Source organism: Scleropages formosus, chromosome 7 (genome assembly GCF_900964775.1).
Source record: "Scleropages formosus chromosome 7, fSclFor1.1, whole genome shotgun sequence".
Classification (NCBI taxonomy): Eukaryota; Metazoa; Chordata; class Actinopteri; order Osteoglossiformes; family Osteoglossidae; genus Scleropages; species Scleropages formosus.
The window spans coordinates 3932424-3955418 of NC_041812.1; the positions used below are offsets into that span (position 1 = coordinate 3932424).

Consider the following 22995-nt stretch of genomic DNA (forward strand, 5'->3'; position numbering starts at 1 on the left):
CTCCCGTGGCGAGCGGCATACTTGGAACAGACTCCTAATGTGGCACAATGAAGTCATCTGCAGCGGTGCCTGTATCATTGTACTGCTGTGCCTCCCGGGGTGCTGTCGCCACCGTAACACCATGGAGTGCTTTTCACTTGGAGAGCAGAGGAGAGGAACACACAAAACATGATAGCCTGTGGAACCTGCAGTGCTCTGGCTCAAACCAGTTTTAATGGAGGAGGACAAAGGACAGATGTTTGCACGCACGATGTGGGACCGTTGGAACCGTCAACACGGTATTATTCTCCGCTGATGACACTGCATGCCGTGGAAGGAAGTCTAACCTGTCAGGATAAGATGCCAGGTGCCAAGCTGTCAGGATCCTGAACTCTCTGTATCACCCATAACCATCCATTACGTACCAGAATCCTCGAACTCCGACAACGGAACCAACCCTCCCCATCCAGAAAGACACCAGCCGCTTTCATATGGTCTGCGGAGATTGTCCTCTCAGGTCCCTATCAGTCTCTGCTGAAACTTAATTGGTGCCCATCCCAAGTGTAGCTGCTTTATTTCTTTAATACCTTCCATATCGACACACCTTAGTTTAGTAGTTAGTTACTGTGACCTTTACTCTAGCAGTAATAGTGTATGTTGTCCTCTGTGTCACACCGTGGTCCAGGAGAAATGCCATTTCACGCCGATGTACGTTCCAAACATATTGTGGAAGTGACAAAGTTGACTTTGACTTTTTCAATTCATTATTTGTTCTTTATTCACAGAACGAGGGTGAAAAAACAGGAGATTTTTGGATGCAAGGGCCACCATAACCTGGAAAAATGATCAAAGTCAAAGAAGCATTGGGTTTGGGTGGGGAAGGGTTGTAGCTGCAGTAGCTGCAGATCTGAATCCCTCTGAGGGATGGACCTCTTTTCCCATTATTTCACAGGTCATCCTCAACTGGGGGAAGGGGCAGTACTGTTCACCAGGTGTACCCCCCAAACCAGGGTGTGAAAACCTCCCCATTGAGTTCAAAGCACAGCAAACTGAACTTCTAATTCCACTCCATTCGGTGTGCAGCGACGTTCTCCCTTCCATCCCAAGTGTTCGCTCTCATGGACGTGGAGATCTGTGTAGCTGCAGGAGAGCGGGAACAAACATGTGAGGGACCAAACAACTCTTAAAAGCCTCAAAGAAAGGCAGGGATTAGCGGAGCAGCGGGTTAATTCGGCACGTTCCAAAGAGCCGCCCCCACCCAGGACTGCTATCACAGTTGAAACACGGGAACGATCCATGGCAGGTCACGCCGACGCCGCCATCGGGAAAAGTCGAGCTTTCACTGTCACCTCATCAGCCTTCACGTTCCTCTTCCTCACCATTTGGACGGCACGCAGACACCAGGTGAATCATGTGAACTCACAAACCGCTTTGATGGGCCCTAAAAGCAGGCAACAAGGTGATCAGAGCAGGGATTGGAACCCACATCCTTCCTTTCAGTGCAACTGACTGACTTACAGTAGGAGCAGAGATTGGAACCCACATCCTTCCTTTCAGTGCAACTGACTGACTTACAGTAGGAGCAGGGATTGGAACCCACATCCTTCCTTTCAGTGCAACTGACTGACTTACAGTAGGAGCAGGGATTGGAACCCACATCCTTCCTTTCAGTGCAAGGCACTGAAAGTACTGTAGTACAGGAGTTAGAGCTGCTGTCTTTGGACCCAAAAGTCAGAGGTTCAATCTCACCTCCAGCTGTAAAACCCTTGAACAAGGTACTCACCCTAAAATCATTTTTCCAGTAAAGAAAATTACCTACCTGTAAAATAAGTAAAAAGCTGTAAATCACTTTGGACAAAAGCATCAGCTAAATAATTGAATGTAGAACCCTCGAATAAGGTGTTTATCCGTTTTGCAGATGCTTTACTCCAAAGCTACATACGTCTCACGCAAAACACAACGTGTGCATTACATACCTGGAACCCTGCATGGATACGGTAGAAATTACCCTGCATTATAAACTGAGAAATAACTGTGATGGGTTTTGCACAGCATACGATGACAATTTTATAACGATCATTTTGTTCTCACTTTTTTCCTCACCTGTCACCTATTTCATTCATTTAATTTCATTTATTATTTCATGATTTTCAAGACGTATACTTTAGCAACCCCGTTCAAACACAGTCCTGAAGTGTAAATATTTTACACCAGTGTGGATTGTCATGGCAGGCGTCTTACAGCTTGATCAGGAGGGCCCACCAAGCTGAGCATTTTATGGCAATTAATGTGGCTGAATTGGACCGTTAATTGATTGCTGATCAGGAATTCCCTAATGCTCATTCATAGAATATGGCTCATCTTGAGTGGAAAAGGGCTGCTACTGTACCTGACATGAGTTATGTTCTTCTGTCAGATTTTTTTTTAATAATTTACGCCAGATGGAGAAATTATTGGAGCAGGAAAAGGTAAATAACTTATTAAAAATGGAAAAAAAAATTACTAGAAATAAATTACTGTCCAGAGGTATAAATAGAGAGGGAACCAAGAAGGTTCAGAGGTGAGATCGGAGCTCCGTGGCGACAGGGCCAGACGTTGAGAAGCAGTTTATGGAGAAACCCACATCTGCTTTGAATTATCCATTAGTGTGTTGGGGGACTGATGTCAGTACCAAGCTGGACCCAAACCACAGCCTGGGTTCTGCCTTCTCCCATCTTGTCCCGGAGGTCAACTCGGCTACGGAGCGAACCCCCACGAGCTCATATTGATGTCACCTAGTTGCTCGAAATTCAGACTGCATTTTACAGACCTGAGATGATCCTTCAACTCACCCCCTCATGCCTTCTACACTTTGACTGAACGTCCCAGCAAATCTCCTGCAATAACATCCTACCACTTCGCAGCCAGATTTCCTTCTCCGGCCGAGATTCCCCCCAACGTTCCCATCACACTTTTTTTTTTTTAAAATGAGAGGAGATTTCCATGAATGGACCTTGCTAGAGCCATTCCTGGTGGGAACCTTGTACCTCTGTCCAGATCTGACCTGAGGTTCTCACCATGCTGCTCACGTCCCACTCATTGACTGCCGAGTCAGCAAACAACGGCCTTCACACCCCCGTCCAGAGCTGGCAGGCAGGAGAGACAGGTCCACACCATGTATCACCAGACGCGTTTCAACATGTCCAGTGGACCCCCCTTTCTGAGTCTCCACATGCAGACCGGGTCTTGCACCGAATCCCATAACATCGGCACTAATCAACTTCAACGGAAATACGTGCATTTTTACTTATTCCCTTCGTCCAAAGCAACTTGCAATGCTGTTCATTGATGCAGCTAGATTTTATACTAACCTTGCTGATGTACTTAACTAGTTGTTTCAGTTAAACTCAGTATTTGGAACCAAGAAGACACAGGAGACTTGAACAAATCTCCTTATCCAATACAGGTGTATCTTTATTCTATATGCTGCCTACAGGAGCTTCGGGAGGAAAAGCAGTGAAGCTGGTCTGTCTAGAGGGGGAATGGTGTGTTTTCCTCTGGGAAAACTAAATTTACATTTGCATTTATTCATTTATCGGACGCTTTTCTCCGAAGCGACGTACATCTCATGGAAAATAGATGTGTACATTACATTAGTAGAAGAGACACTTAGATGCAGACGTGTGATTCTTAAGTGCAGTTAGTTCGTTTCTTTCCACCATATGAACCAATGTTCATCACACGAGTAGCTGCATAAAACTTTCCAGAATATCGACGATTCCTGATCACCCTCCTAGTCATCATTTTTTTTTGAGAAACATATAAACATTTACATTACATTACAGGAGTAGCTGTGTAAAGGTTTATCCGGCATCATCCTAAAGTTATGGTGCAAGAACATTTACACCTTACATGAATTTAAGAGATGATGGGGTAAGTGAGTCTGGAAGAGGTGAGTTTTCAGACCTTTTTTAGATGTGGACAGAGATTCAGCAGTTCTGAGTGAGAGGGGGAAGCCCTCCCCGTTCCATCACGACGGAGCCAGAACCGAGAACCTTTGCGCTTTACCTCTCGTGCGTGGGACCACCAGGCGGGCAGAAGTGAACGAGTTAAGGTGACTAACCTACAGAATTGGACATCACATACCGCTACCCTGCTTACGGGGGGATACTTGACATTCAGTAATGTTGAATGGAAGGCAGGAAACCAGAACAACAGTGATCATACAGGGCTTTAGGAAGAAAACCCTTTGCACCCGAATGTAAGTACACCTCAGAACGCAGTAATTGTGGAAATTGTCAAGTAATAAATGGGGCGTGTCTGATCTAAGGGTTTTAGAAATGCACTCTACATGCCAGAGAACAACTTCTACATCTCCCTGCATATGTCAGTGGGGCTCTTTTGTTTCGTGCTCAAGTAAGCGGACCGACATGGAACACTGCACAAACAAATGTTTATCCTGGCCCCGCAACACCCTGGGGGAGAAGGGGTAAGGGGGTGGGGAGGGGGGGCATTTAGTATGAATGAGGGGCTGTCGACCGGCTGTCTGCACCTCCTGTCCCACCAGTAATTATTTCCATGGACCGCTGGGACTTAAGCCAGAATGAAGGTCTGGGGGGCTAAGGATGTAGGGTTTGGGGGGGGTTTATGGGAACCAGAAAAAAATGACAGAGGGGAACACATGGTTAGGATCGCTGACGTACTCCAACGCACTGAATCGCTCTCCTTTTGTCTGAGTAAATAAATCAAATAATAGAGGGTAAGTTGATTAATTCCTGACACTTCGGTGGTTTTAATAAAGGCAGCGATGTGCTTGTGACTACAGGAGGTTTGATTGGGACATGATTAATTCAGGAGGCGGATTAGAACTGGGAGTGCCACCTGAACCAGTCCTCAGCTGGTACCCCCCCGACGTCCCCAGCAGCCCGAAGCCTGCAACTTGAAGGGTGCTTAATTGTCACCAAACATGGCTTTAATCACATTGGTGGGGCCCCTTCCGACCCCCCGGGCCTCCAGGGTGTGACAGCGCGACTCGTGCCGTCATTAACACCAGGCCCCATATGCTGCCAGTAGCCACAGGGAGGCCCCCGTGGGACCCGCAGGCCCCAGAGGTATCGATCCAGGCAGGAATTACACGCTGGCCCCTAATGAATAACTGAGGAAAGCAGCAGCACTAATGGGGCACCCCCCCCCCTTCCCCTCCCACCTCCCATTCTTCCGCAATAAAGCAGCCTGTGGCACGCTTCTGACACACCTCACATATGGCCGTCACGCTCTGAGACGGATAAATAAACCTCAAATCTCCCTAAGCTCCCCGACCCCACAGCCCTATCCCTCCTACCCCGGTGCCCCGCTGCCAAGCTGGTCTCTGGCTCTTATTGGGGGGGGAGCCCTGGATCTCATTTAATTCCCTCTTTCTAGCAGTTTCTCATTGTGTTTCACTATTCCAGAAGGGAATGGGGGGAGGGGGTGCGGGTGGGAGGAGGTTCGGGGGGGGTGGCATGAGGGGTTTCCTTGGTAACAGATGCACACTGATTTGCTGCAGCGTTCTGCAGAAAGAGGGAGAGACGGTTAAAAAAAACAGGTGAGAATGAGAGCAGGGGTGTGGCTGTGGTGCGAGGGGCGACCGAAGGAAATCGCTCGGGAAGTTCTTCCGCCGTCACCGTGAAAGCCGGCACGTTTCGCGTATTGTGCTGCCTGGCCGTAAATGCTCGACCTCGGTACAACCAGAATGGGACGGCCCTGAGGGGAAACGCGGGCCGGACGGCGATGTGCGGGGACGTGAGCGCTCAAACGCCCTGAGCACCTCTAGCACGCTTTGGAGTGTGGAAGGAAACCAGAGCACCCAGAGGAAACCCACACAGACACGGGGAGGACACGCAAACTCCACACAGACTGAGCGGGGATCAAACCCATGTCCTCTCGCACCACCCAGGTGCTGTGAGACAGAAGCACGACTCGCTGTGCCCCCATTGCCGCCCTGCAAAATCTCAGCATTTCAGTGTTCGAATTTGTACATAATTGCAGAAGGCGAGATTTAAGGAGCACCCTACGCCTGGCGCGAGTGTTTCGGCAGCTGCTATGGTAATACTGCAGTACAGCTACCAGGTGGAGAGTGTTCAGGACCCATCCGCATTGCGAGAGCTGAATCCCTGGTGCTCCACGAACAGAGCCAAGCGTTGATGTCAGTGCCAATCACTGCCAAGACAGCTTTTACGAGAAGAATGCATCCATCCCTAATGATTGACTGGAGCAAAGCTCTGGACAGCCCATCGCTCTACGTCCACAAACTCGAGAGCCACCGGTAGCGTTGAGTGACGGGAAAATAAGAGCAGTCAAAGCTCTGGATTAATGACCACCTCCTTCACCTTGGTGTTCCTTTCAGAAGAGTACCATGAAAAGCTGGCATCCGGAGCTGACGGGTTCTCATAAATAAGCCACATTTACAAGCCAACAGGAAGGCCTGGCTGCATTCTGCGGCTTCGGGAACCTCGGGCGGTAATCATGAACCTCAGGGAATCGTAACGCAAACAAAAATGCAGTAGCGGAAACAGAGCAGTGCTGCTGTCTCACGGTGCTGGGGTGGAGCGAGAGGATGTGGGTTCGATCCCTGCTCAGTCTGTGTGGAGTTCTCATGTTCTCCCCATGTTTGTGTGGGTTTCCTCCGGGTGCTCTGGTTTCCTCCCACACTCCAAAAACATGCTGTTCAGGTTCGCCCATAGTGTGAGTGACAGAGAGAGAGAGTGTGTGTGTTCCACTGATGTATGGATGAGTGACCAAGTATAAGTAGTGTATCTAGCAGTGTAAGTCACCGCGGTGAATAAGGTGTGTGGGCTGATAACGCTGCATAGAGTTCATTGGAAGTTGCTTTGGAGAAAAATGTCTGCTAAATAAATAAATGTAAATGCCTTAATAATAAAAGGAGATGCCTGAGCATTTAAGCGGTAGTCTTGGGTTTTGGGCCAAAACTGGGGTCGGGCCAGTTTGTGTGTCGAAGACAACTTCCTGTCAAAGCAGAGGCGCGGTGAAAACGAAAAAATGCCCTTCTCTTAAGTGCTCCGGCTGAGAGGGATTAATTTTTTATTTTGCATAAGATGAGGAGATGGCCATGGGCGGAAGAACGTTGTCCGTGCACATCTGTCTCCTGCAAGGAGTCTCTATTCGAAGATACAGCCACAACTTCTCCTTCCTCCTACTCCTCCTCGTCCTCCTTCACACACCCCCCCCCCCACCCATCAACCCACCCATCCCTTCCAGTGGCGTGATCGGCCCGATCCAATCACTACAGAGCCGGATGGAAAAAAAAGAGAGAAGGTGAGACAGAACACTACATCTTCCGGAGATTTAAAAAAAAAAAAAAAAGTCGGTGGAAAGCGTTGAAGGAAAATCATGAGATCTGGGAAGTTGCAATTAAAAGTAATCAAGGGTTTTTCCTCGGCTCTCCTTTGTCTTTTTATAGAGCGAAGGAAGAGCTCTGCTCTTCGCTTGGATCTGACAACTGACGGAAATCGCTCTCGGGGCCTGGCGGGACGGTTCGGGAACGCGCGGCACGGTAACGTGGACCCGAACGGCGCACGTGGACAGATCAAAGAGATCGAGGTGTTGTTCGCCGTTCTCGTTGCACGGAAACGCCAGGCATCGCTGACACGGCAACCGCGGTGGAAACCACACGCTCCCTTCTTCGTGTCAGGCAAACGGGTCGACGCTCGAGAGCAAAGCGCAGAGGGGACGAGTCTTTTTCGTTTTCCCGTACGTCAGATGCGCTCCGAGGACCCCCCCCCTCCCCCCACCCCCCGGGCCACCCCAGCGCACAGCCTCTGTTCTTCCTGTTGACTTCCTTAGCAGCCCCGTGCGCTCAGTTCCTGCAGAGTTAATCTGGGCTGTAGTGACACTGGAAGACAACACTGCGAGGAAACTGGCGCCGCCGGAAAACGCAGCTACACCCCTCATTATCATGATCGGCGCATCTGTTCTCCGCCGTTTACCGGGCCGCAGCACAGTCCGGGTTTCTCCCATCCGGCACGTTTGAAAGTCTTTAGGAAATGTAAAATAATTGCCGTCGCCGGTGCTCTAGACAGGCTGATCTCACTGTACATGTGTCAATGTCAGAGGCTCACTTTGCCAGTCGTGAGCAATGGGCGTCCTTTGGATGTGGTCCCGGCAGCCATCGCTCATCGCTAATTCTGTTAGCGCCACAGCAGGACGCGGTTAACTCCCCCCGGAGCGGCCCGTCGCTCTACAGCTGGGGTTGCTCTCGTCTGTTGGGATCTCAGCCACCGTTCCACCTGCCCTTGCCGCTACGCCGGCCTAACCCCCCCCTCCCCCAACTCAGCATCGCACTACCATCTGCTGGTTATGGCAAGAAGTGCAGCAGCCTGGTTCTGCAGTGCCTGGAGTAAAACGAAGCCCCTTTGAGACCCGAAAGGGCGTAACGCTGCACGTTCATCCATTTTTCATTTTCCTGTAGGCTCTGCAAAACTGCGGATGGGGATGACTTGATTGTCCGTCTAATTCCTCGAGCGTACTACATCTTCTCCTCTTGCCGTCCTTGTTCTCCCTCCAGTCCATCAGTTCCCGTGTCCCCGGCGCAATGGGTGGACACCAACACGCGCGTGAAAACAACGAGCACAGGAACGCGTGTGAACGAACAAGGGTGCGGCGCAAGGTACCCGAATTTTTCAGCCGTCGCTCCGTCAGCACCCTTCCAACCGAGCACCTCAAGCCAATCGCCGTGGAAACGCGCCTCCGTCTCAAAGCAAGGCCAGATGAGGGGGAAGCGGCTCCCTGCCGTGGATCACGAGACCTGCAAAATCCCATGCAATCCACCGATTCTCATAACCGCCATAATACAGCACCGGGGCACACAATCTGAACAGGGAACAAATGGGTGTGGAGATGGAGGGAGAAGAGTAAGAAGTGGTAGCGGACGAAGTGTAAGGATGATGAACTGGGAGATCCTGGGCAAAAAGCACGTTCAGCCTGAAGTGTGCACTTCCTGTCCAGGGGGAATCCTGGAACTGGCGTCTGTCAACGCGTCCCGCTTCGCTCCGGTACCTCGCAGGGAACGGGGACGGCTGGGGGGAATCAATCACACGCTGCCCCATTCCCAAGATCAGCGCAGCAGACAATAAATCTGCAAAGTTCGGGTGGGAGGGGCACCGGAGGTGTCGCTTTCAATTTGGGAAGTGATTTGTGCTGCTCGCTGTTTCAGGCAAAGCCGATCCATCTCGGGCCGTCCTCTGGGGGTGGGGCGGGCAGGTTGGGGGGAGTCTTAGGTAGTATATATTTGGGGCGAGGGGGCACCTCCCCATCGGCAATGTGGGGACCAGAAGGACAGCGATCCTGCCGGAGCCACAGTGAGCTGGAAGTGACTGGAGGTCATATGGAGCAAAGGGAGTAGAAACAAGAGAAGATGGGAAAGTGATAGAAACGTCAATGCGTAACAGGCTTCAAAGAGGGAGGGAAATAAAAAGCACTTTGCATCCGAGTACTTCTGGGGGACGCGGGAAGAGACCAGGGGAGGGAATAGCTGAGCTACTAGACAAAGATCTGCTAGAGGAACTAAGCGAGGGACAGCGCAGAGGACTAGATGAGTGTCCCTTTGTGGGACTGGGCAGAGGACAAGATGAGTGTCCCTTTGTGGGACTGGGCAGAGGACAACGTGAGTGTCCCTTTGAAGGACCGGGCAGAGGACTAGATGAGTGTCCCTTTCTGGGACTGGGCAGAGGACAAGAGTAGTGTCCCTTTGTGCAATTGGGCAAAGGACTAGATGAGTGTCCCTTTGTGGGACTGGGCAGAGGACTAGATGAGTGTCCCTTTGTGGGACTGGGCAGAGAACAAGATGAGTGTCCCTTTGAGGGACTGGGCAGAGGACAAGAGTAGTGTCCCTTTGTGGGACTGGGCAGAGAACAAAAGTAGTGTCCCTTTGAGGGACCGGCCAGAGGACTAGATGAGTGTCCCTTTGTGGGACCGGGCAGAGGACAACGTGAGTGTCCCTTTGTGGGACCGGGCAGAGGACTACGTGAGTGTCCCTTTGTGGGACTGGGCAGAGAACAAGAGTAGTGTCCCTTTGAGGGACCGGCCAGAGGACTAGATGAGTGTCCCTTTGTGGGACCGGGCAGAGGACAACGTGAGTGTCCCTTTGTGGGACCGGACAGAGGACTACGTGAGTGTCCCTTTGAGGGACCGGGCAGAGGACTAGATGAGTGTCCCTTTGTGGGACTGGGCAGAGAACAAGAGTAGTGTCCCTTTGAGGGACCGGCCAGAGGACTAGATGAGTGTCCCTTTGAGGGACTGGGCAAAGGACTAGATGAGTGTCTCTTTGGACAGGGCGGAGGACTACGTGAGTGTCCCTTTGTGGGACTGGGCAGACAACTAGATGATGTAATGAGTGCTGATATGAGAGATGACACCCTTGTGGAGGGAGAAGATGATGTCCACCTTCTTCACACAGGTGTGTGACCAACCGGGTGAGAGTTTGCTTGAGGTCCAGCTCTTCTTCTGCTTGCGCAGTATATGCTGACCATCGAACTCAAACAGCAGCAGCTGCTCCTAAAAACTGTTGGGTCAAGTCAGGGCAGAAAGGTGCACATGTCCAACTATCATGTTAGAGTAGAACCCCGTTTAGATACCTTCACTAATGCACACAGTAGCATTGTGTTTTACCAAGTTTTACTGCAGCCAAAGTTCTTATCAATGAAAAGAAATGTTTGGGGAAGAAAAAATCTGGGGCATCTTCCCGTTGCTGAGGAAAGCGAACAAAGTCAGAAATAAGGACCAAAGAAAAGAAGACAAGGAGAAAAAAATCCAACAAGCTGCTTTGAAGGAGGGAAGTTTTCGCTTGAGAGACCGAGTTTGTTGACGGAAACAAATGGCGAATCACGTTCTTGGTGTGTCGTCACGCTTATTTTCAGGAAGTTCAGGCTAGAGTGACCCATGTCAAGGCAGTGGGACGAGGAGCCGACCTGGAGCCTGTGGGTCCAGTTGAAGCTGTAGCCAAACGTTTTTTTTTTTTTTCTTTCTTTCTTTTTCCCGCAGCCTGGGAGATGAGGAGGCTGTCGGAGTTCTGCTTTGCCAGGACCGCAGGGGTCAAACCGCTGAACACTGAGAGGATGGTGTGTGCCCCCATGGCCTGCTTCGTGCAGGCTGAGACCCAGCGTCTTGGCCACGATGCTGTTAAAGTCATCCTGCCAGTAGGTCCATCCCATCCCGTCACCTGCACCCTGCCCTCCCTGACAAAAATGAGCTACTCATTTTAAAACAAATCAAGCAATGAATGAAACTATTCATATTTTTGCCCCTCTGGATAAACAAAAGTAGATGTACAATTCAGTTGGATGAGCTGTCAAATGACGAAAACAGGACAGAACACACACACACTCACACTCGCTCTCTCTACATATAACACAGAACAATTAACTTGATCTCTCTTCTAGAATATGGTGGCACAGAGAGTACTTCTGCTGTCTCACAGCACCTGGGTGGTGTAAAAGGACAAGGGTTTGATCCCCGCTCAGTCTGTGTGGAGTTTGCATGTTCTCCCTTTGTTTGTGGGGGTTTCCTCTGGGTGCTCTGGTTTCCTCCCACACTCCAAAGACATGCTGTTCAGGTTCACCCATAGTGTGTGAGTGACAGAGAGAGTGTGTGTGTGTCTGTGTGTGTGTGTGTGTGTGTGTGTGTGTGTGTGTGTGTGTGTGTTCCACTGGTGTATGGATAAGTGAGCCAGTGTAAGTAGTGTATCTAGCAGTGTAAGTCACCGTGGTGAATAAGGTGTGTGGGCTGGTAACACTACACAGAGTTCACTGGAAGTCACTTTGGAGAAAACTGCTAAATAAATAAACAAAAATAAGAGATGGGGGTCACTGATTTAAGAAAAATAACCCTGAAATAGAGTACAATTCTAAAAATAACCCTGCAGACTTCTTAATTAGTGTTGACAAGAAGCCAATACCAAGTCAGGAACATAGATATTGATCACATCTCTGTGATGGACTTAAGGGGTTTTATCATGTGCCTGAAATTCTGAGACCAGTGGGATAGTGGGCTGCTTACATGTACGTGGGAAAGATGCAGCGCTGATCACTGTGTAGAAGAGGAACAAACAGCTCTTATTTCACAAGGCTCTGATCCCCACATCACGCATCAAAGCGGCTCGGATGATAGGGCCCGAAAAGAGAAAAAGAGAAAGAGAATGAGAGAGCGGGGAGAAATACTGGGGGTGGGGGGAGAGTAAAGAAATATTGCCATAGCTACTGTTCAGCTAAACTGTCCTGGGGGGATCCTGAGAAGCCTACTTCTCATTTTTCTGCCTCTGCCAAAATCGATGGGAGGGAAACTTCATGCTCCACCTGCAGTAACACACACCAATCGGATGAATTACCATCATCGGGACGTCGGCGTTTCCAGCCCTGATCATTAGCACATCTTCAGGGGGAAAGAAGGCGAAATGGCTAGAAGAAGACGCTCTGCCCGGTGTTAAAAGAAGGACACGAAGATATTCCGTGTGTTTTCCGAGTGTGTGGGGACCAAATAGGCTAAATCAACACACGTCTGTGTGTTCAGAGGCAGGACAATCTCAGGGACCCCAGAATTTGTACACAATGAATAAACCTCACAGAAAAGCATGATAATGCGCCTGATTTTTTTTTAAAACACCTTAAAATACATGCAAATGCATATTTACATTTATTTAACGGACGCTTTCTCCAAAGCGACTTCCAATGAACTCTATGCAGTGTTATCAGCCCACACACCTTATTCACCGCGGTGACTTACACTGCTAGATACACTACTTACACTGGGTCACTCATCCATACATCAGTGGAACACACACACACACACACACACACACACACACACACACACACACACACACACTATGGGGGAACCTGAGCAGCATGTCTTTGGAGTGTGGGAGGAAACCAGAGCACCTGGGAGAAACCCACACAGACACGGGGAGAACGTGCAAACCCCACACACACCGAGCGGGAATCAAACCCATGTCCTCTCCCACCACCCAGGCGCTGTGAAACGGCAGCGCTACTCGCTGCGCCATCATGTCGCCCATAAAAACAACACTTGATTTGGGGAAATGAGACAGTAATGAAACAGGTGAAAGCGCCAATTATCCGAAACACACAACGAGGAGGCAGACACACAAAGACACACGCGTAATACGCCGCAGCGAGACACACACATCCCACTGCCTTGTATGTTTTAGGGCTGGCTGGAGCCATCCTGCTTCACGTGGGAGGACTGAGCCGTATTTATCCCAGACTAATAGCAGCTCTCCGCTGGATTGCATCAAATATTTACCTTCCTCCTGAAATAACACAAGAGCGGAGAGAGATTCCCAAAAGTACAGATGCTCTGCAACGCGGTGATGGACTGGTCTCGTCCGCTAAAGGCCCATCCGACATGTTTTCCGCGTAAGTCCGCGACTGGTCGGATCACGTGCCGAAAGAGAAAGACGCCCAAGCCGTGGCAGAAAAAGGAGAGCCCTTCCATTAGACCAACTCATCTATAATGTGCCCCATAATTTCATTTCTTCAACATGCTACAGGCACCGAGATGCAATGAGTTACAGCAATATAAAGCTTAAAGCTCTTCTTAATGTGTTCTCTTAAAGAGCAGATATGAAAGGCATGCTATTATTTGTTAAATTATTGCTATGGTAATAAATCCTAATGTTGGGGGGGGGGGGGGGGGGGAGAGGGACTGCCAGCCTTGCTGTTTTAAAGTAAAGAGTAATCATTGTCTCACAAAACAAGCTATAAAATTGATGATATAAGTGAACTGATTTCAGTCACAGGATGGTGAGTCACAGCAAGCTTCAAAAAATGATGCAGTGGCCCTTATTTATATAGCAAGTCTGAAAACATGATCCATTTATCAATACGTACAGAAATAATAACTCAGTGTGGTTCTCCTCTGTCTGGAAAACTATTTGTGCCTTTTCTTTCTAAGCCGTGGATATGCAATTATATTCCGGAGCATGGCAGAAATGAGATTTTTCAAACAATTACCTGCCAGCATTGTTTTTTTTTCTTTTCGTTTTTTTTTTTTTATACCCTGTAAAGCTGCAGGGTCACATGAGACAGAGATAACTCTTTTTTTTGTCCTTGATTAATTGCTTTCAAAATATCCGAGGGTGGCTGATGAGCACCGTTTAGCATGGCGCATTTCTCATGAAATGTCGAACGACGGTGCGGAAACAAGAACCCTCTCAATAGTCAATGACAGGTAACAGCCACCCCCCCCAAACCGTATTTTAACAGTTTCCAAGTCAGCAGTATATTCCAAATCTGCCAATCTGATATAACGTGATACGATGCAATACGTTATGATATATAACATGGCACGATACAATAGAGGCATTTGCAAATATCCCCCCCCCACGTTACACCTGCGTTTAAACACTTACATATAAACACCTGTTTTACATTTATTTAGCAGACACTTTTCTCCAAAGCAACTTCCAATGAACTCTGTGTAGTGGTACCAGCCCACACACCTTCTTCACCGCGGTGACTTACACTGCTAGATACACTACTTACAATGGGTCACTCATCCATACATCAGTGGAACACACTCTCTCTGTCACTCACACATTATTGGGGAAGCTGAACAGCATGTCTTTGGATTGTGGGAGGAAACCAGAGCACCCAAAGACTTACACTGCTAGATACACTACTTACACTGGGTCACTCATCCATACATCAGTGGAACACACACACACTCTGTCACTCACACACTACGGGTGAACCTGAACAGCATGTCTTTGGAGTGTGGGAGGAAACCAGAGCACCCGGAGGAAACCCACGCAGACACAGGGAGAACATGCAAACTCCGCACAGACTGAGCCGCGATCAAACTCGCATCCTCTCGCACCGCCCAGGCACTGTGAGACAGCAGCTCTACTCGCTGTGCCACTTGCTCAGCCATTCTCACACTAATGGCAGTTTAACACCACCAGTCCATCTGAAATACATGTCTTTGGAGTGTGGGAGTAAACCAGAGCACCCGGAGGAAACCCACTCAGACACAGGGAAAACGTGCAAACTCCACACAGGCCGAGCAGGGATCGAACCCATGTCTCCTCGCACCACCCAGGCACCGTGAGACAAGAAACAACACAATTTTACTCAGACACTGACCGGTACCTGCAAGTCAGCGGTGTAAACATTTACCTGATGCTTTTTTCCAAAGCACCTTACAATGTTAAATTACTTCACCATTATTTACGTGTTTCTATAGCTGGGTAATTTTTACTATAGTAATCTAGAATAAGTACCTCGCTCAAGGGTACTACAGCCAGAGAGGGGGTCAAACCCACAACCTTCGGGTCCAAAGGCAGCAGATCAAACCACTAACCACCCGCTCTCCCACTTCCGTGCTCCGGTAAACCGACTGCACCTCCTCCGCTTGGGTTGTGTGTGCAACTCGACCGCAGCGTTCGTGCCTGTGTGACCGTGTGACTATGAATGTGCGGATAACCGAATCGCATCCTTACGTGCGCGTGATGCAGTATCCCTGTACGACCTCTCCGTACTTCCACACACCTGCGTTCCTTCGTGTTTTAGCGCAGTCGCTGGGCCGACTGCGGCGGAAGGTCATCGCTTGCGGTCGGCGGATCTCCTTCCCACCAAGGAGAGAACAAACAAGCTGAGCCATAATCAATAGTGGGAATCGGTGCGCCCACACCCGTTTGACCGCAAACAAACGCACGCATATGCAACCCTACAAACGGACCTGCGTAGACGCGTCTCTCAGCGAAGACCGAATAAAATTTAGTTTTACTGCCAAAACTGGGCCGCGGTCGTCGAGGTGTTGCTTGACGACTGTTATTGAAATGAAATATACACTCGAACCTTGACTTACGCGGGTTTGACTTTCGCGGATTTGATTATTTGCGAATCTGCCATCAGTAAATAAATGGGAATTTTTTTGTTTCGCGGGCTACTGCGGGAAATCGCGGACGAGGCTCATAGACTGGGAAATGTAAATAAAACTAAAAATAAAGTTTCGTAAGTCATAAATAAAAAAATATGTATTATTAATCTATTTTATCATTCACTACCATAAATATATACACACAAATTTCTTATAAAAAGTTAAGTTCAATAATCAGGGGGTGCGGTGGTGTGATGGGTTTCACTGGGCCCCCCCTCTCTGGTGAGTGTGGGGTTCAAGTCCCGCTTGAGGTGCCTTGCAGTAGACCGGTGTCCTGTCCAGGGTGTGTCCTCCTGTGCCCTGTGGTGCTGGGATAGACTCTGTGACTCCAACTGGGAGAAGTGATTTTGGACAGTTTGAGTGAGTGTGTGTCTGTCAATTTTAATAAAACGTTTCAGTTCACCAATGGACTATGCACTCTGGTTGGGGATGCCCAACATATAAAACATACTGTTGCAGTACGGTGTATCGCTTTACTTTTCTGTGTGTTAAATATGGTCAACATTATTGAGAGTTGAAATTTGGGGGGCCTGGAGATATTTGCAGTTTTTCCATTTTTGCAGGAGTCCTGCATCCCTAAACCCTGTAAATGTGGAGGGCAGACTATATACATCATCATCATCTGAAACCGGTTGTCCCATATGGGGTCGCGGGGAGCCGGAGCCTAACCCGGCAACACAGGGCACGAGGCGGGAGGGTGAGGGGACGCACCCAGGACAAGACGCCAGTCCATCACAAGGTACCCCAAGGGGACTCAAACCCCAGACCCACCGGAGAGCAGGACCCGGTCAAACCCACCGCACCACCACCACGCCCCCCTGGTCAAGTGTATATTAAAATTCAAATAAGCATTTCTGCTTTGCACAGGACATGGTGGCGCAGCGGGTTGGGCTGGTGCCTGCTGTGTGGTGAGCCTCTGGTTTGAGTCCTGTTTTGGGTGCCCTGCAATGGAATGGCATCCCATCCTGGGTGTGACCCCTCCTCCCCTCGGCCCTGCCACCTGCATTGCCAGGTATGGCTCTGGCTTGCCGTGACCCCTGCTCGGGATGGATGGATGGATGGATGGATGGATGGATTTCTTGCTTTTGAGGAGCCAAACCAGTTTCGCTTTGAAAGAAAGAGTAAATGGCTGGAGGTGGAGACGGTCAGCAAGTTGTCAAACCCGTACAGAGCTGTCTTTGTCGCATGAGGATCTTGCAGAGGTGAGGTGAAAGGTCACAGCCTTGCTCGGCACGGCCCACTGGGATGGCTGTTATTTCTGGAAAGGACATTTTTGTGCTCTCCATTAAGAAGAAAAGCACTTTCTTAACTCCCCAGCTCTTAATTATGTCATCACAGCGGTGCAGCAACAGAGGTCACCTCCACAAGAACACTTAGTATTGCCTTGGTCAGTCTCTAAACGGCGAATTAACTGTAAACGTGCACGAGACCAGTGAAATGGCGAGTAGGGGAACATAAGTAAAACCAGGTGGTCAAGCAAATTTGATCACTTCAATAATATTTCATGACTGGTGAAGGACATTATTCCGTGACTTGAGAGCACTTTGGCTGATAGACTGAGGCTATTGAATCCATCCATCCTTTTTCAATAACTGCTTGTCCTGGTCAGGGTTGCTTTGGTCCAAAGCCTGTCCCAGAGTCACTGAGCGCAAGGCTACGTGTGTGTGTGTGTGTGTGTGTGTGTGTGTGTGTGTGTGTGTGTGTGTGTGTGTGTGTGTGTGTGGGGGGGGGGGGGGGGGGGAGTACGTCTTCAGCGGGACGCCAAAATAATGAATCCCATGGACAGTGGAGGTGAAAGCTACTACTTCTAGTTTGGCCCCAAGATCTCACCTTCATGCTCTTCAGAAGAGAGGAGCACAGATGGAGGACAAATAATCAGCCATTTGTTCCTGGTTAGTACATTGAGCGTTTTTGGGTTTGATTTTTTTATTTTGATTTATTTGTCCCGAGAAGACTGTACCTTTTCCCACCATTTCCCTGGACCTGACCCTTAAGGTTGAGCGCTCTTCCAGGGCTGGTTGCTCAGGGTGATCATCACCTGTCCAGGACCAGACACTCAGGAGCCACTTGAAACATGGCAGTGCTGCTGCAAACCACTTCTCGATTTATCGACACTTCCACTGCTGCGATTAGCGCCGGTTTGCTGTCCAATCACATCTCCATCAGAAAATGGCTTTTGGCACATCGACCATCGAAGCATCTCGGTAAAGAGCCAATTTTCCTCATGTTATGGGCGACGCGGTGGTACAGCGAGTAGTGCTGCTGTCTCACAGTTCCTGGGTGGTGCGAGAGGACATGGGTTTTATCCCCACTCAGCCTGTGTGGAGTTTGCATGTTCTCTGGGTGCTCTGGTTTCCTCCCACAGTCCAAAGACATATTGTTCAGGTTCCTCCATAGTGTTTCAGTGACAGAGAGTGTGTGTGTGTCTGTATGTGTGTGTGTGTGTGTGTGTGTGTGTGTGTGTGTGTGTGTGTGTGTTCCACTGATGTATGGAAGGGTGACCCAGTGTAAGTGGTGTATCTAGCAGAGTAAGGCACCGCGGTGAATAAGGTGTGTGGACTGATAACACTACATAGAGTTCATTGGAAGTCGCTTTGGAGAAAAGTGCTAAATAAAAAAATGTAAATGTCATGTCCGTGCCTGGTTGCGAACACGTGCGCCAGCCTAGTAAGAGAATCATTTGGCGCCTCGGATGAGACGACTCTAATTCCAGTGCTAATGACCATCAGACATCGAGGCCAACCGAGGCTACCGCGGCACAGCCACAGGCAGAACCCGCTGTCACCGGGCCTCGGTTTACACACAAATCAACCCTTGGATGGCAGAGCGAGATTGAGCAAGTAAATCTCCTGTTGCAGTGCGTGGCGAGTGCCAAGGAGGGAAAGAGCGAAAAAAAAATGGATGGAAATCAAGGCGGCGACAGAGGGAAATTTACTGAGCGCCAAGAGGAGAGGAGTGGCGAGAGATGGAGACCTAGTAAGAATAATGAGGAGGAGGCGGGGGAGGGGTGTCGAGTGATGGCTGTTTATTCCCCAGTCACCTCGACCTGTTTAATCCGGAGCATGCGGCTCTCGTTATGGCTTGCAGTAGGGCCTGGAGAGCGCGGTAATTGATAGTAAAATTACAAAAGGCTTTCCAGCAGTTGCCTGAGTCACAGAGGGTTCCTGCCGAGGGCTGGGGAGGACTGCGCATGGCGCAGAGGCCATCGAGGAGTGGGGTGGGTAGCAGTGGTGAGGAGGAGGATAGTGCTGCTACCATGGTGTTTACATTTACTTATTTAGCGGACGCTTGTCTCCAAAACACCCTCCAATGAACTCTGTGTAGTGTTATCAGCCCACACACCTCATTCACCAGGGTAACTTACACTGCTAGATACACTACTTACACTGGGTCACTCATCCATACATCAGTGGAACACACACACGCAATGGGTGAACCTGAACAGCATGTCTTTGGAATGTGGGAAGAAACCAGAGCCCCCAGAGGAAACCCACTGGGACGCACGCAAACTCCGCAGACTGAGGTCCATTAGAACCCACATCCAAACGCACAGCCGAGGTGCTGTGAAGCACTAACGCTGCCCGCTGCGCCTCTATGCCGCTCAACGTCAAAACCACAAGTCACGCCCTGCAGAAATGTTACCTGATGTAAGAGCAACCCTTTTCTTCCCTTATTGAAATCTAAAAGTCCTTATGAAACAATAACTGAGTCAAGAAAGAGTTTACATAATTCATTAAAGTTTAATAAGGGCAGAAACCACACTGGTAGCAATACTAATAATGATTATTACTAGTTATTAGTACTACTATTACTAACATTACAGCAAGGAGCAGCATGATAACACAGCGAGTAGTGCTGCTGTCTCACAGTGCCTGGGTGGTGCGGGAGGACATGGGTTTGATCCCTGCTCACTCTGTGTGGAGTTTGCATGTTCTCCCTGTGTCTGTGTGGGTTTCCGCCAGGTGCTCTGGTTTCCACCCACACTCCAAAGACATGTTGTTCAGGTTCCCCCATAGTGTGTGAGTGACAGAGAGAGTGTGTGTGTGTGTCCCACTGATGTATGGATGAGTGACCCAGTGTAAGTGGTGTATCTAGCAGTGTAAGTCACCGCGGTGAATAAGGTGTGTGGGCTGGTAACACTACATAGAGTTCATTGGAAGTCGCTTTGGAGAAAAGCATTTGCTACAAACACATGTTGTCAGAAACCGCTTGTCCTGAGCAGGGTCACGAGGAGCTGGAGCCTAACCTGGCAACACAGGGTGCAAGGCTGGAAGGGGAGGGGATGCACCCAGGACACCCCAAATGGGACTTGACCCCCAAATCCGCCAGAGAGCGGAACCCGGCCAAGCCTGCAACGCCGCCGCACACCCCAAGCATCTACTAAATAAATGTAAATAATTACGGGAGGATAAACAGGATGCCGATGACAAATCAATCAAGTGAGCGAAAGGCAAAAATTCTGGTCTGGAGTTAGTGGCGAAACCCTGAAGACATAAAATGGAAGCACCGCGCATGATGGATTAGTTTGGCTGCCGCAGTGTAAATCATGTTCAAAATACGTGTGAGGTATAGAGGCGAAACCATTACAAAGACACCCCTGTGACCATGTGTAGTGTGATCAAACATCGCAAGACTGAGTTATTTAGATTAGATGGTACGCAGGAGCGGGAGGACACGCCGATCAATATCCTGGCGTCGGCCAAAGTGCACAAAGTGGGTAAAAGTGCAGGTGTTGTGCCGAGCGCTCGAGAAAACAAAGACTCCCCGGGATGAGGCGGGGTGTGCCAGGCACAGCTAAACTGGTGAGGAATGGAGATCGTCTGAGAAGGTTCATGACGGCTTGGGACCAGCAGCTGTACCCCTGCCTTTGCCAAGTAGCTGCCAACCAGAGGCTTATCCCTCCTGGCTGCTCCCGAGCAACAGAACACGGGGAGGAAGATCACGGGGCACCGACAGGAGGTTCGACACCCGCCGGCCCCGCTCCCATCTGGGGCCGGAGACAGAGACAGGCTGCGCAGCAGCTGCTGTTGCAGTCTTCCCTGACTGCATGGACCACGTTTCATTTCCTCTTGATCTGTTTGCTTTTCTATTTAACATTTACATTCACATTCACGTGTATTTAGCGGACACTTTTCTCCAAAGCGACGCACATCTCATAGAAAATACAATGTGTCCATTAGAGACACTTAGATGCAGACACGTGATTCTTAATTTAGTTTCTTTCCACCGTATGAACTAATGCTCATCACACGAGTAGCTGCATAAAACTTCATCCAGATATCAAAGATTCCTGATCACCTTCCTAGTATTATTTTTTTATCTATATAAACATTTACGTTACATTACAGGAGTAGCTGCGTAAAGGATTCATCTGGACATGATCCTAAAGTTATGGTGCATGAACATTTACCCCTTACATGAACTTAAGAGATGATGGGCAAAGTAAGTCCAGAAGAGGTGAGTTTTCAGACCCTTTTTAAATGTGGACAGAGATTCAGCAGTTCTGAGTGACAGGGGGGACGTCGTTCCACCACAACGGAGCCAGCATCGAGAACTTCCGTCCTTTACCGTTCATGCTTGGGATCACCAAGCGGGCGGATGTGGAAGAACGCAGTAGTCTGGTTGGGGTGTAGTGGATGAACAAGTCTTGTAGATATCTGGGAGCAGCTCTATCGATGCATTTGTAGGCCATAACCAGGGTCTTAAATGTGATCCGGGCAGTTACGCTCCAGGCATAACCCAGTCGAAATTTGAAAAAAAAAAACATGACTTTTTGTGCTGGAAAGTTTTAGCATAATATAATAAGTGTTCATTCAAAGTGACTCCGAATAACCAAGACCACATCCTTCTAGAACACGAAAACTTTTCTATTTTCGCTCGCGTTTTCCTCCCTGTCCTCACTGACACTCGCTTTCCCTCCGCTATAACAACAAATTTCACTTGAACGACTCTCATCAATACTATGAGGTCTGTTTTATGGGTTGCTGCAGCTGGCTGCTGTGCTTAGATTTAATAACAGGCATGAATATTCAGAATCTGTTGGCCTGTATGCTGAAATTCTGGGTGAGAACTGGATACGGTTTTAAGACAGCAGGAAACAATTAGAAAAAAACAAACGCACAATATTCTGTCGGTTTTCACAGTTGCATAGTGTGTGTATCTGTAAGTTGTGACTGAAGACCCTTCCTTGTCATATACTGTTGTTTTTGTGCATCAGCCTCCTCTGATCTAATTGCACCAAACTGCACGGCTTATTTTACTAGGGTATTCTATTTACAAGACTCAATCATCCGCTACACCCCAACCAGACTGCTACGCTCTTCCACATCCGCCCACTTGGTGGTCCCACGCATGAAAGGTAAAAGCAAGGAGGTTCTCGGTTCTGGCTCCGTTGTGGTGGAACGACCTCCCCCCTGTCACTCAGAACTGCTGAATCTCTGTCCACATTTAAAAAGGGTCTGAAAACTCACCTCTTCCAGACTCACTTGGCCCATCATCTCTTAAGTTCATGTAAGGTGTAAATGTTCATGCACCATAACTTTAAGATCATGCCGGATAAACCTTTACACAGCTACTCCTGTAACGTGACGTAAATTGCCAGAGCAGTCACCATACCACACATTCATAGCAGAAGATACCATAGGTCACAGGTTCAACAGGCTGCTCCTTCGCAGCAGTGAAAAATGAATGGGTCCTTTAATCCCAGGCATGGAGAAAGAGGGTCGGAGCAGCTGGGAGACCTTCTGCAGCGTGATCTAAACGTCAAGCATCACTGCTGCAACGTTTCCGCATGACACCATGCTCCACTGAATCCTCTTCATTACATGACACACTTAGATCTCCAACACATGTTTTATTACTGCAAAATCTCTATCCGTGATCTTGTCACAACGAGGTCTCAGTGTCATATTACTGCAGCAAGATCTTCATCTGAGATGATACTGGGTTAAAACCTCTAGCTCCGGTTTTACTAGTGAAATCTATAGCTCACGTCTTACTGCAGTGAACCCTTGAGCTCTGGTCTTATCACAGTGAGATTCCCATGTGGTATCCAACTGCAGCGAATGCTCAGTGTACCATGTTATC

General features: G+C 49.0%; 1 long non-coding RNA gene across 1 annotated transcript; it reads right to left on the reverse strand.

The window, feature by feature from the left end:
- Positions 1-779: 779 nt before the first annotated feature.
- Positions 780-15784, reverse strand: LOC108927981 (uncharacterized). The gene is made up of 3 exons (XR_001965638.2): positions 15470-15784; positions 1329-1420; positions 780-1119 (listed from the first exon to the last, which is right to left on the reverse strand). It is a non-coding gene; the product is annotated as an uncharacterized LOC108927981 (long non-coding RNA).
- Positions 15785-22995: the final 7211 nt, after the last annotated feature.